Source organism: Astatotilapia calliptera, chromosome 4, assembly GCF_900246225.1.
Source record: "Astatotilapia calliptera chromosome 4, fAstCal1.2, whole genome shotgun sequence".
NCBI lineage: Eukaryota > Metazoa > Chordata > Actinopteri > Cichliformes > Cichlidae > Astatotilapia > Astatotilapia calliptera.
This window is the reverse complement of record NC_039305.1, coordinates 29,237,752-29,252,668: the sequence shown is the minus strand read 5'-3', so window position 1 is coordinate 29,252,668 and position 14,917 is coordinate 29,237,752. Positions and strand designations below refer to the sequence as shown.

The 14,917-nt window shown below is 42.6% G+C and overlaps 1 long non-coding RNA gene across 2 annotated transcripts; it reads left to right on the top strand.

Moving 5' to 3' along the window:
- The first annotated feature begins 424 nt into the window (after window positions 1-424).
- Window positions 425-4,643, top strand: LOC113021398 (uncharacterized). Of its 2 annotated transcripts, none has more exons than XR_003272290.1 (3): window positions 425-1,170; window positions 1,549-1,639; window positions 3,950-4,643. It is a non-coding gene; the product is annotated as an uncharacterized LOC113021398 (long non-coding RNA). The 2 variants fall into 2 exon arrangements; XR_003272289.1 differs by having other exon boundaries at window positions 1,549-1,644.
- The last annotated feature ends 10,274 nt before the right edge of the window (window positions 4,644-14,917 follow it).

Sequence of the window (14,917 nt, the reverse complement as noted above, 5' to 3'; positions counted from 1 at the left end):
TTTTAAAAGTATTTCGAAATTTCATTTTCAATCTATGTGTGTGTGTGTGTGTGTGTGTGTGTGTGTGTGTGTGTGTGTGTGTGTGTGTGTGTGTGTGTGTGTGTGTTGGGGGGCTGAGTTATGTGCATCAACTTGGACAGCACTGTGTTTTATCAGCGCTGTTTAAATGTTTCCTGCCACTCATCTTCCTCGTTTGTAGCGATTCTAACCTTTAGAAGACTGCTATTGATACGATCAGACAGAGATACACTGACACAGACAGACTCACATGCTCTTTGTTCAGCTTGTTGTTTCCTTATGAATCGATTTTATATACTTCCATTAACTTCCATTATATGGTTATCCCACATGATTAGCAAGGCATCTTACAGTCATGGTACACTGTAAACCCCAACAGTCTACCTGACTTATAAAGTTTGTGGATATAACAATTAAAATTCCTCACAAAGTTGAAACAACTTAAAACTTTTCTGTTCGGTTAACGATTCAAACAGTTATAATTGTACATGGCTTAGAAGTTAAGAGTAAATACTGCTTTCTTAATTATGATTTTTGAGTAAATGTTTTTTTCCGAGCTCCGCATGTGGACGTCATGACGTCATGACGTCTTCTCTCTAACCTGAACGACGTTGACAGAAAATTCTGTTCAATATGGCTGCCCTTCTCGAGCGACTGGAGAACACATTTGGAGAAACTTGTAAGTAAAACGGAACCTTCGTTATGTTTATTTTTTCCGTAAAAAAGCAAGTATATTAATATGTTGCAGCCAATAACTTGTTTTCGAATGCGCTGTTGTGTTAAAAAGCACAGACCCAGGTGGTGAATAGTTGTTCGCGCTCTTTTTCAAACATAGATTATGTCGTCAGTTTTACAGTTTTAACCGATTAAAACACAACGCAAGAAAGTTGGCGTTTTTACAACAGCAGCCTCATTGTTCGGCAGGTTTTTGTTTTTTTTTCTTCTCATTAGCATCATTCAAAAGTGACTTAGCTAGCAGTGGCAACTTCTATCTAAAACAATTGAAATATAGCAAGGTGTTGTATATTTAGTGTGCTGATAAGGTTTTCAATATTTTTATTTTTTCTTCCAAGGCTGAAGGCCAAAGACAAAAAGACAGAAGAAAAAAAAATTCAGACTGCAATTAATTTCAGGTGGAGACAGTAAACACAGGTGAGTTGAAAGATCTATTGAAGAAACCATTCATTAAGTCCCTTAAGGTGAAGATTTCATATATTGATAATGATAAAATTAACACAAATTAAAAGTTTCACTGATAAACACACATTTTTTCCTTGCTTTGAACCCCATGTTCTATATAGATCACAGCTCTGATCTGGAGAACACTATTTTAAAATACTGTGTAGGGTTTTTGTCAAATGATTAAGAAACATACTCTCTGTCACAAGAGACAGAAAGGTTGTATCTTAAAAGAAAAGTCTCCAAAATTTAGTAGAGTCTGATGTCATGCAGTTTCATAAACATGTATTCTCCCCAAAGAATGACACCTGAAAACTTTGCGTTAAATGAACTTTTCTTTTCCCTTTTTAGGAGGCGCCTGATATCAACGTGAAACGCACTGCAGTACTTCGTGCCCTTCCTGTATACCTGCGGGAGGAGGACCCAGAATTCTTTTAGACATGTAATGTAAGTGTATTTTTGCATTACTTAAATTCTGCCAGTAAGATAAAATGCTATGGATTTTTTTAAATACAATTTAATACCCTAGCAGCTACCAAATTGTACAAACAAAATACCCTCTCTGTAGAAAACCCACACACACACAGGTCAGGAGCAGGGCACAGGCGCATCACAGCACTATGGCTATGCTGCAGGTGGCCCAAAAACCAGGCTGAAGTCAAGATTTAGTTTCTTTTTGAGATAAAGTCATGAAATAAAAAATTACTTTTTTTTTTAGAAAAATAATAAAAATACAAATTATGTAATGCAAGAAGCTAACACGTTAATGTACATTTTTCAAAAAAAGTAGAGTACCCTAACTCGTTACAAAGTAACCCACTACACTGCTGAATGTTTTGCTAGATTACAGGTCATGCTTGTCACATTCTCTCAAACCAACCTTACTTATTTAATTGGGGCGATCGTGGCTCAAGAGTTGGGAGTTCGCCTTGTAATCAGAAGGTTGCCGGTTCGAGCCCTGGCTCCGACAGTCTCGGTCGTTGTGTCCTTGGGCAAGACACTTCACCCGTTGCCTACTGGTGGTGGTCAGAGGGCCCGCTGGTGCCAGTGTCCGGCAGCCTCGCCTCTGTCAGTGCGCCCCAGGGTGGCTGTGGCTACAATGTAGCTGCCATCACCAGTGTGTGAATGGGTGTGAATGTCTGGATGACTGAATGTGTAAAGCGCTATACAAATACAGGCCATTTACCATTGATACTGGGGCCCGTTCTTCGTACGTCGCTTACTACATCCAAGATCAAATGACACATCCAAGATCAAATCATCGCGCTAACCGTGAGCTCGCTAATCCGGTTCCCCGAACACACTTGCTGTTGACGATTACTACAGCTGGACGCAGGAATGTGACATCACTGGGCGTCGTAAAAGGGGCTACGCATCGATAGTAGAAACATTGATCGGCAACCCGCTGATTGGTCGGCGAAAATGTCGAAGGGGCGTGCTCGGTATTTTCCGGCAGCAGAGCAAGAACTCTTGAGTGAGGGATTTCAGGAGTTTCAGAGTTTAATTAAAACGCAAGAGAACACTGCAAAGGCTGCAAAAGCAAGGAGAGAGGGCTGGCAGAAAGTTGCTGACAAATCAAACTCGTAGGTAATTTAATAATAATAATAATAATGGATTGGATTTATATAGCGCTTTCCAAGGCACCCAAAGCGCTTTACGATACCACTATTCATTCACTCCCACATTCACACACTGGTGGAGGCAGCTACGGTTGTAGCCAGGCTGCCATATCGCGCCATCGGCCCCTCTGGCCAACACCAGTAGGCGGTAGGGTAGATCTATCATATGACACTATATTGTCCAATATCATATGGCATTATATTATATTATAATATGTTATATTATATCCCCTTTCACATTAGAGCCACAACAGGACCCACAAGAACATGGGAACAAGTAAAAGTGGAATACAGGAGTATTCTACAGAATGGTAATATTTATCTCTTAGATTGCTTTGCGTCTCTTGGCAAGGTAATACTGGCCTGTAATACTCTGTTAGTTTGTTCATAACAGCAACCAAGAAAAGGGCAGAGGAAAAAAAGACAGGTGGTGGTCCTGCACCCCCTCGTCAACAAGTTGGTTAAGTAAATAATACCCTCACGGGAAAATCGATATCTCTCTATGAGCACACTGTCGCGCTGAGCTAAAGGATCCTGTCTATCCCACAATATACGCTGGATTCTGAGGACTCTCCTTATCAATCTTGCACCTTCCGCAATGGGCTGCTCGCGTATACGGACAGGACATGGCTGCGACAGACTTCCCAAATCCACCTTCGCTTTTATAGCCGTGGTCTCTCATCTTGATTACACGAAGTAATTTACAATTACTACTCTGAAATATGAATTACATCTGTAATAATCACATACATGTAATAGAATGTTAATAGTACATTTCCCTTTTTTAGGAAATGACCTGTATGTATCTGTGTGAAATCAATAAATGGATCAGGTGCTGCATTGTCTTTAGTTACATTGATAATATTTATTTATGGTGAAACAGTGGTGGAATATCGCTGTTGCTTTCGTATAAATGAAGCGGACATACCTGCGTGGCCGCGATCTAATCCTGTTTACATAAAGTGAACCTGCTCCCGAGCAGGTTTACGCTTACGGCTCTGTTGCTATGACAGCAAGTCCCGGATGAGCTTCGGGGAACCGACTGATCCAGGATCACGCGAAATCGTCAACAATCTAATCCGGCTAACCTACTTAGCGAGGTACGAAGAACGGGCCCACTGTGTCTATTCCAGGCGGACGCATTGGATGAGTCGACCCTCATTGACACTCCAGTTGCCCTTCTCACAGTGGTTACCGACGGCGCTTCCCAGTCCAGTCCATTTTACTTCCTCAAGCATGGCTGTTTTGGTGAAAGGCGACTAGGTGATGCGTGATATTCCCAGATTTGCAAATGCATTTGCTTTATTGTTTGGCTTGATCTATGCTCTGCATTTAGACTACCCCAGGAAGCTGGTTCACACATTTGCCTTAGTCCAAAATATCTTCATGGGGCTTGATGACGGCAAACCCCTGAAACCCCTGCCTACATGCTCTTAAGGAATATAAGGCAATGTTTGTCAGGACACGCACTCTGTTACTGAGCACTTTGTTTGAAGCACTTTAAGCACTTTAAGTTTACTACAGGCTTTGGGTGGATTTAACTCCATCAGTTTACCTAATTTTCCTATACTTGACTGCCTTATCTGGTTATTTGGAAGCTGATCGTCTTTGTACCCATTTTAAAAAATTGTTTTTCATTTCTATTTAAAAAAAAGTGATTAGTATTTGACTTTTTGTTTTGCATTTTTGTGTATTTTGAGAAAGATGCAATTAGGACTGATGTCGTCCTTTGTGAGTTTATAAAAAGATAAATGTTCTACACAGAATTTATAATGCTCACTTTATGGTGCCGATGTCCATGTTAGTTGTTTTATAAAAACATTTGTGATGTTTTTAAATTTTCATGAAAAAAATGTTAAATAAACAAAATGTAAAGTAACTGAATTTCCGTACTTTTTTTTTTTTAGTAGTCTACACTCACAACATAAATATCTTTTAATTAATAATCAGATAATTTGAGTTTAGGTTGTAATATAATTGCATTGTGTTGCATCAAAATAATAAACTACAAGAAACACAAAAATATTGAAATTAAAGTATACAGTCTTTGAGTAAAGCTCAATTAATAAAATATAAAATATAATTTAAAATTTTTAGGTTAACAATAAATACAAATTTTGAGTACCCCATACTTAGAAGATATGAGTTTTTGTACTTAAATCTTTTGAGGTAATCAGTTTCCACAAAAGTTTTAAGTTCAGTCAACTTGTTCGGGTTTACAGTGTATCAAATAAGTAGATCCCTGTAAAATTACTAATAAAGCCTCTTGAATAGAAGTGTGTGAAGCTGTATTGCCAAGTTTTACAACTGATGAAGTATGTAATCAAAGCTCCAAATGATGTGAAATACAAAATTTTATTGGACCAAAAAAATGTGTTTTTTAAATCGAAAGGCTGCCAGCACCCGAAGGGTCAAAAGAAGTTAACAAACCTAAATCTGATCAATTTCAACAGGTAATTCTGTCATTGAAGTGCATGTATCTAATTTCAGAATGACTGTGTGAATATATTATTTGTCGGAAAGATCTCCAAAAAGAACGTTAGAGCAAGACAACAGTTTGCCAATGAAAATACAAGGAAAGAGCTTCTGGAGCTTCACACGGTGCAATTCCTCATATGTGTACATGTACTTGGTCAATAAAACTGATTCTGATTCTGAAGACCAGACTTTTTGGAATGATATTCTCTTGATAGATGAATCAAAGTTCATCAAAAAAGTAATACGACACATTTTCAAACACACATCAGATGTAAAAGATCATAAGTACTTGAGGTATGTCCTAGTTGACCAATGAATCCAATGAATATTTTAGCATTTTTAAATCATCAATAATTTGTAATTGAAACAAACAGGAAAAAAACTGCAATATTAAGTCTTCACGATTGGTCAAACTTTCACCAAGTCATGATGTCTAGGCAAAGAAGGCAATACTGTCTTCTGATGGCAAAGCTGCTATCATGTTTTTTGCAAAAATGATTTCTGATGAAAAAAGTTTTTCCTTAGTTTACATGTGCTTTTTGTTAACATATATCCATGGAAGGGCAGGATGGTCCCAGGACAGAGCCATACTGTTAAATTTAAGTTAATACAGGTCAAAATAAACAATAATGAAAGCGTATACATGCATTATAAGTGACTAAAGAGATCTATAATTATTAGTCACCAGGGGTCTATTAGAGGTTTGTGAAAGCAACATGTGTGTATGTGCTTGCATGTCAGGGCACTGTGACTGACTTATGTAGAGCAGGTCCTGCCACACCAGACTGACACATTAAAGTATTGCTACACTGTGTCGGGATTCACAAGGACTGCCTCATCTTCTGCTGTGAGAATCAGTGCAAGTGATCACACAGTGACATTGGTCAGGAACTTAAGGCTACGCACTGTGACACACACGACTCCTCTGGTGTCATTTGTTTTGACATTGATGGTAAGCTGAGGTTTTTCCTCTGAGCCTTTGCTGTCTCTTGTCTTCTGGTTAAAAAGAGTAAACATGTGATTATGCTCAAGATGATTCACCTGAACACACCAGTGGTTAGACTCTTTTCATTTCCAAGTTGTTCAGACTCTGTCACCACATTAAAACTTAGTGGTTATCTGTAAGTGTATTTTTTTTTTAATTTGCAAAGTTAATATTATGAAAATGAGAATTTCCCCTCCAGCCAGTCTTTATTGCTTATTATGTTAAAAATTGTTTATTGTCTTTTTGTCTCTTTTAATTGTTTCATTAGTCTTTGTTTTCTTTGGACATTTTAGATTATCTTGCCTTTGGATTTTATCAGTCAACTTGGTCAGTCTGCTCCTGCCTTTCAGCATCTTTGTTGCTTTTTCCAGACGTCATTGTCTCAACACTTGGGTCTACTGAAGAAATAATCAGCAACAAAGCACAAAACTCCAAAATGTTCTTTGGCTATTAAACTTGGAAGCACTTTTTTTAAGTTAATCACTGTCATAGACTGTATTATTGGACCTTATGTTTACGCTTGTTGCTCTGGGACACATTTCTTATTTTATTGAGACCTGTACAATTTTAACAAGCTATTCCATGCTCTGGTGTAGTTGGACAAAAAATGTATCCAACCATCTGTGTAAATGACCGCAGTAAGCTGAGAAAAATCGGCTGCACTGAAAAGAGAAAAGTGGGATTTTCTAGAAGTAGTCACAAACTCTGCTTGTTATTGTAAGAGAATTTTAACATATTGTGGAAAGAATGACGAACACAATCATATATTTGCATTCTTTCAGCACTTTTTATTCCCAGTTGCTGCTCCTTAAACCCTCGGCTGCAGCTTTTCAGCTGCCAGCCACACATATACAACAACAAAGCTTCTTAGGTCCCAGCACGTTTAATAGGGGAGGTGTGATGAGCTGATCAAGCTCAGGTGTGTCCACCTCCCCCGCAGCCGCGCCACAAACCACGCCCCTCCACACATATCATTGTAATCGACTAGTAATATAAAATATTTATTATAGCTTCTTTAATTAGGATTGATTAGCAAATAACTAGCCCCACACCTTTAATGTTAACTTGCTAATCAATACTGGCCAAAGATATTATACGGTAGCTCAATATTACACCCACCATACAATGGGCACTTTCTGTTTGTGTCAATATCTTGAAGTCTGCCTGTACATTCCTTCAGGACAATGTAATTTTCCAGGTCATTTCAGTTTCATTCTTTGTCTTTAATGCTGTCATAAAATCAGCTTCTATCCTTTTTCCCCATATGTCTCATTTCGTAGATTAAGTTGGAACTTAGTGATAAGGGTCACTGGCAGTGTAAACATATCCTCCTGGGTAGACACCTACACACACGCGCGCACACACTCTGTGGTCAGTAATTGCCTTGCCCTTTTAGCAATGCATTATCACAGGTAATATTTGTGGAAGGAACTAAGGTATGTTAGCTTCCCCAAACAAACCTACATTCTCCATCAAGTGCACACAGAGTAAGCTATTGGCTACTATGTTTGCTCAGCGAACAGAGAAGGGTTGAGTGCAAAGATGTTTATACAGCTTTCATTGACTCTGTGTGAATGATAAAGAGACAACAGAGAGACGGGCGAGTAAGCTGGAGAAATGAGTTCCAGTCATTCAGTGACTGGAATGACACACACACGCACACCTTCATATACGTCACTACCAAGAACTTATCTGTAGTATCTCACACACACCTTCAGACACCAAGCTACTTTTTGCACAGTACTCAGTGTTTTGCACATTTCCATTGCACTGTCTTGTGTCTGTATCGTCTTGTCTTGTTTTTGCAATTTTTGCACACTGCACAGTATTGATAGGATTTTGTTAAGGATTTTTACAAACCAAACACAAATGTCCTTGATTTATGTTTAAAGTTTATTTACACATATAGAGATTTATATTTGAGAGGTGACTGAGAAATTAATTAGCACACATTACAATCAACTACATTCCAATTCCTACACCTGGAAAATAAAACACTTCCTTCAAGATTAATTTCTTACCTTCCAGGCAGTCGTTTGTTTCACTTCAAGCAAAGAAAAAAAGAAAATTAATCAAAAACCTGCATAAAGTGTTACATCTTTATTTATTTATTATATTCTCTCAGCTGTGTCATAATGCAGCAGACTCATTACATTTGATTTTTTATGGATTTCACACTTTGCACTGACAACTAATGTTTGATTGTATTTTTCACTTCTTATGTTTCAGTGGCATTGTGTTACATTTACCTTACTCACCTCAGTGTGAGTTCAACAGAGTAATTCAAGCTGGACACAAAAGGCACACGGCATAATAAATAAGTGGTGGGGTTTGACAACTGATATCTGTCAAATTAGTTATATTTCAGTAATATGTAATATCGCTCTGCTTTCACAAAATCCTCCTTAATATAAAAATGTGAAATGTGGATTGTTCATTTTATTTCTGTGCAACATTATCCACAATGAGCCTTATTAGAAAACAAATCTACCCCAAACCAAGAGTCCTTCATCAGTGCTAGTCCACATCTAGGCTCTTTTTGGCACATTGTTGTTTTACAAATCAAGTTCAAAGTATTAGGTGTTTATAAAAGTGACATTCCACATTGAAGTTGCTCTGATCAGTGAACAAACTTGAAGATCTTAGTCCACCAAATCTTCATTGTCACCAAAAGATCCTGAACCACAAGTTACTGACAGTTCCTATGTGGGACGGCTTTCAGAGGAAATCCTTTTGAGTTCCATCTCTGCTGAATTGAAAAATCTGTGGACTGGATTTCTCCCCTAGCCTGTCACAGAGTGACGCTGAAAAACTAATTCAGGCATTTATTAATGCTAGGCTGTACCACCATTCATTATTATGCAAATGCACTAAAAACTCCCTGAAAAGCCTTAAATTACACTCAAAATGCTGCAGTGAGAATGTTGACAAACTGGAAAGAGGGAGCATATTTATCCCATATTGGTTTCTCTTCACTGGTTCTCTGTTAAATCAAGATTAATATTTTCAATCCCTCTAAGTAGAATGGGAGGCAGAGCCTTCAGCTTTCAGGCCCTCTTCTGTGGTACCAGTTTGGTTTTAAGAGACAGACACCATCTCTACTTTTCACGATAAAAAGCTTTGCTTTTTGCTAAAGCATATAGTTCAGGCTGGATCAGGTGACACTAAGCCATCCTAAAGCTGCAATAGGTTGCTGGGGGGCTTCCCACGATGCAGTGAGTGTTTCTTCTTCACTTGCCTCTTTTTATTCTCTGTTTATACACCACATTGCATTTAATAAACAGTTATTATTAATTATTAATCTCTGGTTTTCCTTCACAGTGTGTCTGTTGTCCTCTCTCCTCAGACCCACATGACTCATCATGGCAGATGGCTCCCCCTCCCTGAGCCTGGTTCTGCTGGAGGTTTCTTCCTGTTAAAAAGTTGTTTTTCCTCCCCACTGTCGCCAGGTGCTTGCTCGGGGGTCATCTGATAGTTGGGGTTTTCTCTGTATTATTGTAAGAAACAAAAAACTAACAAAGAAAAACAAAAGTAACAATAAAACACTGAGTAGCCATGCACCTAGTTTTGCACCATGTCTCACAATAAGATATAACATTTATATCAGAAATTCAACAGTGTTGTCCTTAAGGTGCAAACCACAAGAGTACAGTTTAGAGAATCATGTGAATAGAATACATTCTAGAAGAACAAACAAAGCAAAGAGTTCTTTTCCTTGACAAGCAAGCTCCTTTTCCCCTCCTAAACGCTACTTCACATTCCCCTTTGTCTTTGCAGATGCAACCAGCGGGATCAGTAAGGCCTGAAAGTCTCTCTTAAGCATGCTGGTAATGTTCTTGTCAGAAAGCTCATTTAGCCCAGTAGGTCCACAATGTGTGAAAGTGCTACAAGCATTTGAGCCCCACTCCATGTCTCATCCATGACATTTTTGACTTAATTCTCTTCACTCCCATGTGCATGGCCTCTTAATTGGTACGATAATGACTGCAAACCAACTGCTCTGTAGAGAGGACGATCAGTAAGTGCTATAGATCTATATGAGGAAGTTCTCCACTCAAGCTTATCTATTGAATTTAAACCCTCTCTTGCTTTCAGTAAATCCTGTCCACTCTGTTTTGGACAAGTAACAAGGCTCATAGAAACCTTTTTAAAGCACTTTGAGTGGTTAGGAAGAACGTAAATGTAACTCTAGTCCATATTTCCACTAGAAGATCATTTTATTTAAGAATAAAATAATTATGAGGGTAAATGCACTGTGATGGCCAAACCCGTGGCCACACTAAATTCGGTAACTTTTGTATTTTCATTCTTCATTTGAACATACTTAATACATTTTAGTTGCCAATAATTTCATTGATTGGTTTGGATACATTTGTTCTATTTGTAAGCGCGCACATTTAGTTTACTTATGTATTCATACTACTTCATTTCTTTGCTTTCTGACTAACCTTTGTCTTTTTATTTCTTACCTGCCATCATCCCTGGGAGTTGCTGGACAAAAGATGGCAGCCAGGGTTTGAAACCATTAAATATGAAGAAGATAATTGGACCACACCACCACTTCCTGCTGAAGGGGGAATGTCCATCCATCCATCCATCTTCATCCGCTTTGTCCGGGGCCGGGTCGCGGGGGCAGCAGCCTAAGCAAAGAGGCCCAGACCTCCCTCTCCCCAGCCACCTCCTCCAGCTTATCCGGGGGAATACCAAGGCGTTCCCAGGCCAGCCGAGAGATATAATCTCTCCAGCGTGTCCTGGGTCTGCCCCGGGGCCTCCTCCCGGTGGGACATGCATGGAACTCCTCACCCAGGAGGCGCCCAGGGGGCATCCTTGTCAGATGCCCGAACCACCTCAGCTGGCTCCTTTCGATGTGGAGCAGCAGCTGCTCTACTCTGAGCCCCTCCCGGATGGCCGAACTTCTCACCCTATCTCTAAGGGAGAGGCCAGCCACCCTTCGGAGGAAGCTCATTTCTGCCGCTTGTATCCGCGATCTCGTTCTTTCGGTCACTACCCACAGCTCGTGGCCATAGGTGAGGGTAGGGACGTAGATCGACCGGTAAATTGAGAGCTTCGCTTTTACACTCAGCTCCCTCTTCACCACGACGGACCGGTGCAGCGTCCGCATTACTGCAGCTGCAGCCCCAATCCGTCTGTCAATCTCCGGCTCCCTTCTCTCATCACTCGCGAACATGACCCCGAGATACTTGAACTCCTCCACTTGGGGCAGGAACTCATCCCCGACCCGGAGTGGGCACTGCACCTTTTTCCGGCTGAGAACCATGGCCTCAGATTTGGAGGTGCTGATCCTCATTCCCGCTGCTTCACACTCGGCTGCGAACCGTTCCAGTGCGAGCTGGAGGCCCTCACCCGATGAAGCCAACAGAACCACATCATCTGCAAAAATCAGAGATGAGATTCTGAGGCCACCAAAGCGAAAGCCCTCCGCCACTTGGCTGCGCCTAGAAATCCTGTCCATAAAAATTATGAACAGAACCGGAGACAAAGGGCAGCCCTGGCGGAGCCCATCACCCACCGGGAACGAGTCCGACTTATTGCCGGCAATGCGAACCAAGCTCTTGCAACGGTTGTATAGGGATCGAATGGCCCGTAGCAATGGGCCAGACACCCCATACTCCCGCAACACCTCCCACAGGACACCCCGAGGGACACGGTCGAATGCCTTCTCCAAGTCCACAAAACACATGTAGACTGGTTGGGCAAACTCCCATGCACCGTCAAGTATCCTGGAGAGGATAAAGAGCTGGTCCAGTGTTCCGCGACCAGGACGAAAACCGCATTGTTCCTCCTGTATCCGAGGTTCGACTAACGGACGAACTCTCCTTTCCAGCACCCTGGCATAGACTTTCCCAGGGAGGCTGAGGAGTGTGATCCCCCTGTAGTTGGAACACACCCTCCGGTCCCCTTTCTTAAAGATGGGGACCACCACCCCGGTCTGCCAGTCCACAGGTACTGCCCCTGATCTCCACGCAACATTGCAGAGGCGTGTCAACCAGGACAGCCCTACAACGTCCAGAGCCTTCAGGAACTCGGGGCGGACCTCATCAACACCAGGGGCTCTGCCACCAAGGAGTTGTTTAACTGCCTCAGTGACCTCGCCCCCGGATATTGGCGGGTCATTCCCCTCATCCCCAGACTCTGCTTCCTCCTCGGAAGACGTGTCAGTGGGATTAAGGAGGTCCTCGAAGTATTCCTTCCACCGCCTGACAATTTTCTCAGTCGACGTCAGCAGCGCTCCGCCAGCACTATACACTGTGCAGGTAGAGCACCGCTTTCCCCTCCTGAGATGTCTGACAGTTTGCCAGAATCTCTTCGAGGCAGTCCGAAAGTCTTTTTCCATGGCCTCTCCGAACTCCTCCCACACCCGAGTTTTTGCTTCAGCCACTGCCCAAGCCGCATTCCGCTTAGCCTGTCGATACCTGTCGGCTGCCTCCGGAGTCCCACAGGCTAACCAAGCCCGATAGGACTCCTTCTTCAGCCTGGTGGCTCCCTTCACCTCTGGTGTCCACCATTTAGTTCGGGGATTACCACCACGGCAGGCACCAACCACCTTGCGGCCGCAGCTCAATGCAGCAGCTTCGGCAATGGAGACGCTGAACATGGTCCATTCGGACTCAATGTCCCCAGTCTCCCTCGGAATGCTGTTGAAGCTCTGCCGGAGGTGTGCGTTGAAGATCTCGCGGACTGGGGCCTCTGCTAGACGTTCCCAGCACACCCTCACTACGCGTTTAGGTGCACCAGGTCTGTCCAGCGTCCTCCCCCGCCACCTGATCCAACTCACCACCAGGTGGTGATCAGTTGACAGCTCAGCCCCTCTCTTTACCCGAGTGTCCAGAACATATGGTCGCAGGTCTGGTGATACGATTACAAAATCGATCATCGACCTACGGCCTAGAGCGTCCTGGTGCCACGTGCACTTATGGACACTCTTATGTTCGAACAGGGTGTTCGTTATGGCCAAACTGTGATTAGCACAGAAGTCCAATAACAAAGCACCGCTCGGGTTCAGATCAGGGAGGCCGTTCCTCCCAATCACGCCCCTCCAGGTCTCGCTGTCGTTACCCACGTGAGCATTGAAGTCTCCCAGTAGGACAACAGAGTCTCCAGGTGGAGCACCCTCCAGCACCCCCCCCCCCCCCCCCCCCCCCCCCCCAGGGACTCTAAGAAGGCTGGGTACTCTGAACTGCCACTCGGCGCATAAGCGCAGATGAAAGTCAGGACCCGTTCCCCGACCCTAAGGCGCAGGGAACAAACCCTCTCGTCCACCGGGAAAAACCCCAACGTACCGGCAGCAAGCCGAGGGGATATTAGGATACCCACCCCAGCCCGCTGCCTCTCACAAGGGGCAACTCCAGACTGAGACAGAGTCCAGCCCCTCTCCAGGAGACTGGTTCCAGAGCCCAAGCCATGTGTAGAGGTGAGCCCGACTATATCTAGCCGGTACCTCTCAACCTCACGCACTAACTCAGGCTCCTTCCCCACCAGAGAGGTGACATTCCATGTCCCTATTGCCAGTCTTGGCAGCCGGGGGTCAGTCCGCCAGTGCCTCTGCTCCTGGCCGCCACACGGTACACAATCCACCCGACCCCTATGGCTCCTCCTGCAGGTGGTGGGCCTGCGGGAGGATGGGCCCATGTTTCCTCTTCGGGCTGTGCCCGGCCGGGCCCCATGGACTAAGGCCCAGCCACCAGACGCTCGCCCTCGGGCACCCTCCCCGGGCCTGGCTCCAGGGAGGGGGTCCCGGTAACCCTATCCCGGGCAGGGTAAACTGTTTCCTCGGTGTCCTTTTCATAAGGGTCTTATGAATCGCTCTTTGTCTGGTCCCTCACCCAGGGCCAATTTGCCATGGGAGACCCTACCAGGGGGCAAAAGCCCCCAGACAACATAGCCCCTGGGATCCCTGGGACACACAAACCCCTCCACCACGATAAGGTAGCGATTCAAGGAGGGGACCCAAGGGGGAATGTGTGTTTTCTTTACTTTAAAAACAAAGTATTTGTATTTAATTAAATATTTGAGTTTAGGGTTTAATGGGGTTTTTTGATTTTCTTCTTTAGTGTTTAGTTTATTAACAAACTAGATTGTACTGCATCGTTTGTGATTTATGATTGTGTTTTGTTTGTTACCCCTCATGTGTCACAATGGTCTGATCAGCCATTATATATACCCTTGTATGTCATTTCATGTTTAGGTCAATTATGTATGTTTGGGCAGTCATTTGGTTTGTTAAGGTTGCAGTCTTTGCCTGAGTTCAGTTTTGTTTCTTTGACCTCTTTTATGAGCTCAACATTTATTAGTCTTGTAAATATAATTTTTGGGGGTTAAATAAATGGAAACTATATTTTTCTAATAATTCCTGGGCTCCTCCTGTTTTTCAACTCGGTCCATCACATGCACATTATTTGCTTGTGCTGATATTAGGAAAGAAATAAGAGTGACCAAAGCAATACCTTTATAAAAATATAAATATATATATAAATGTTTTTATTTGGGTATCTGGCTTAAAAGTTAAGTTGATCAGTTGTACTAAGAACTGAGAAAATTAAAATTACTATTAATATTCACTAAAATCTATTATTGAAAAAATCTGTTAAATCTAGTTTTCAGGTCCCTTGAAGTCTCT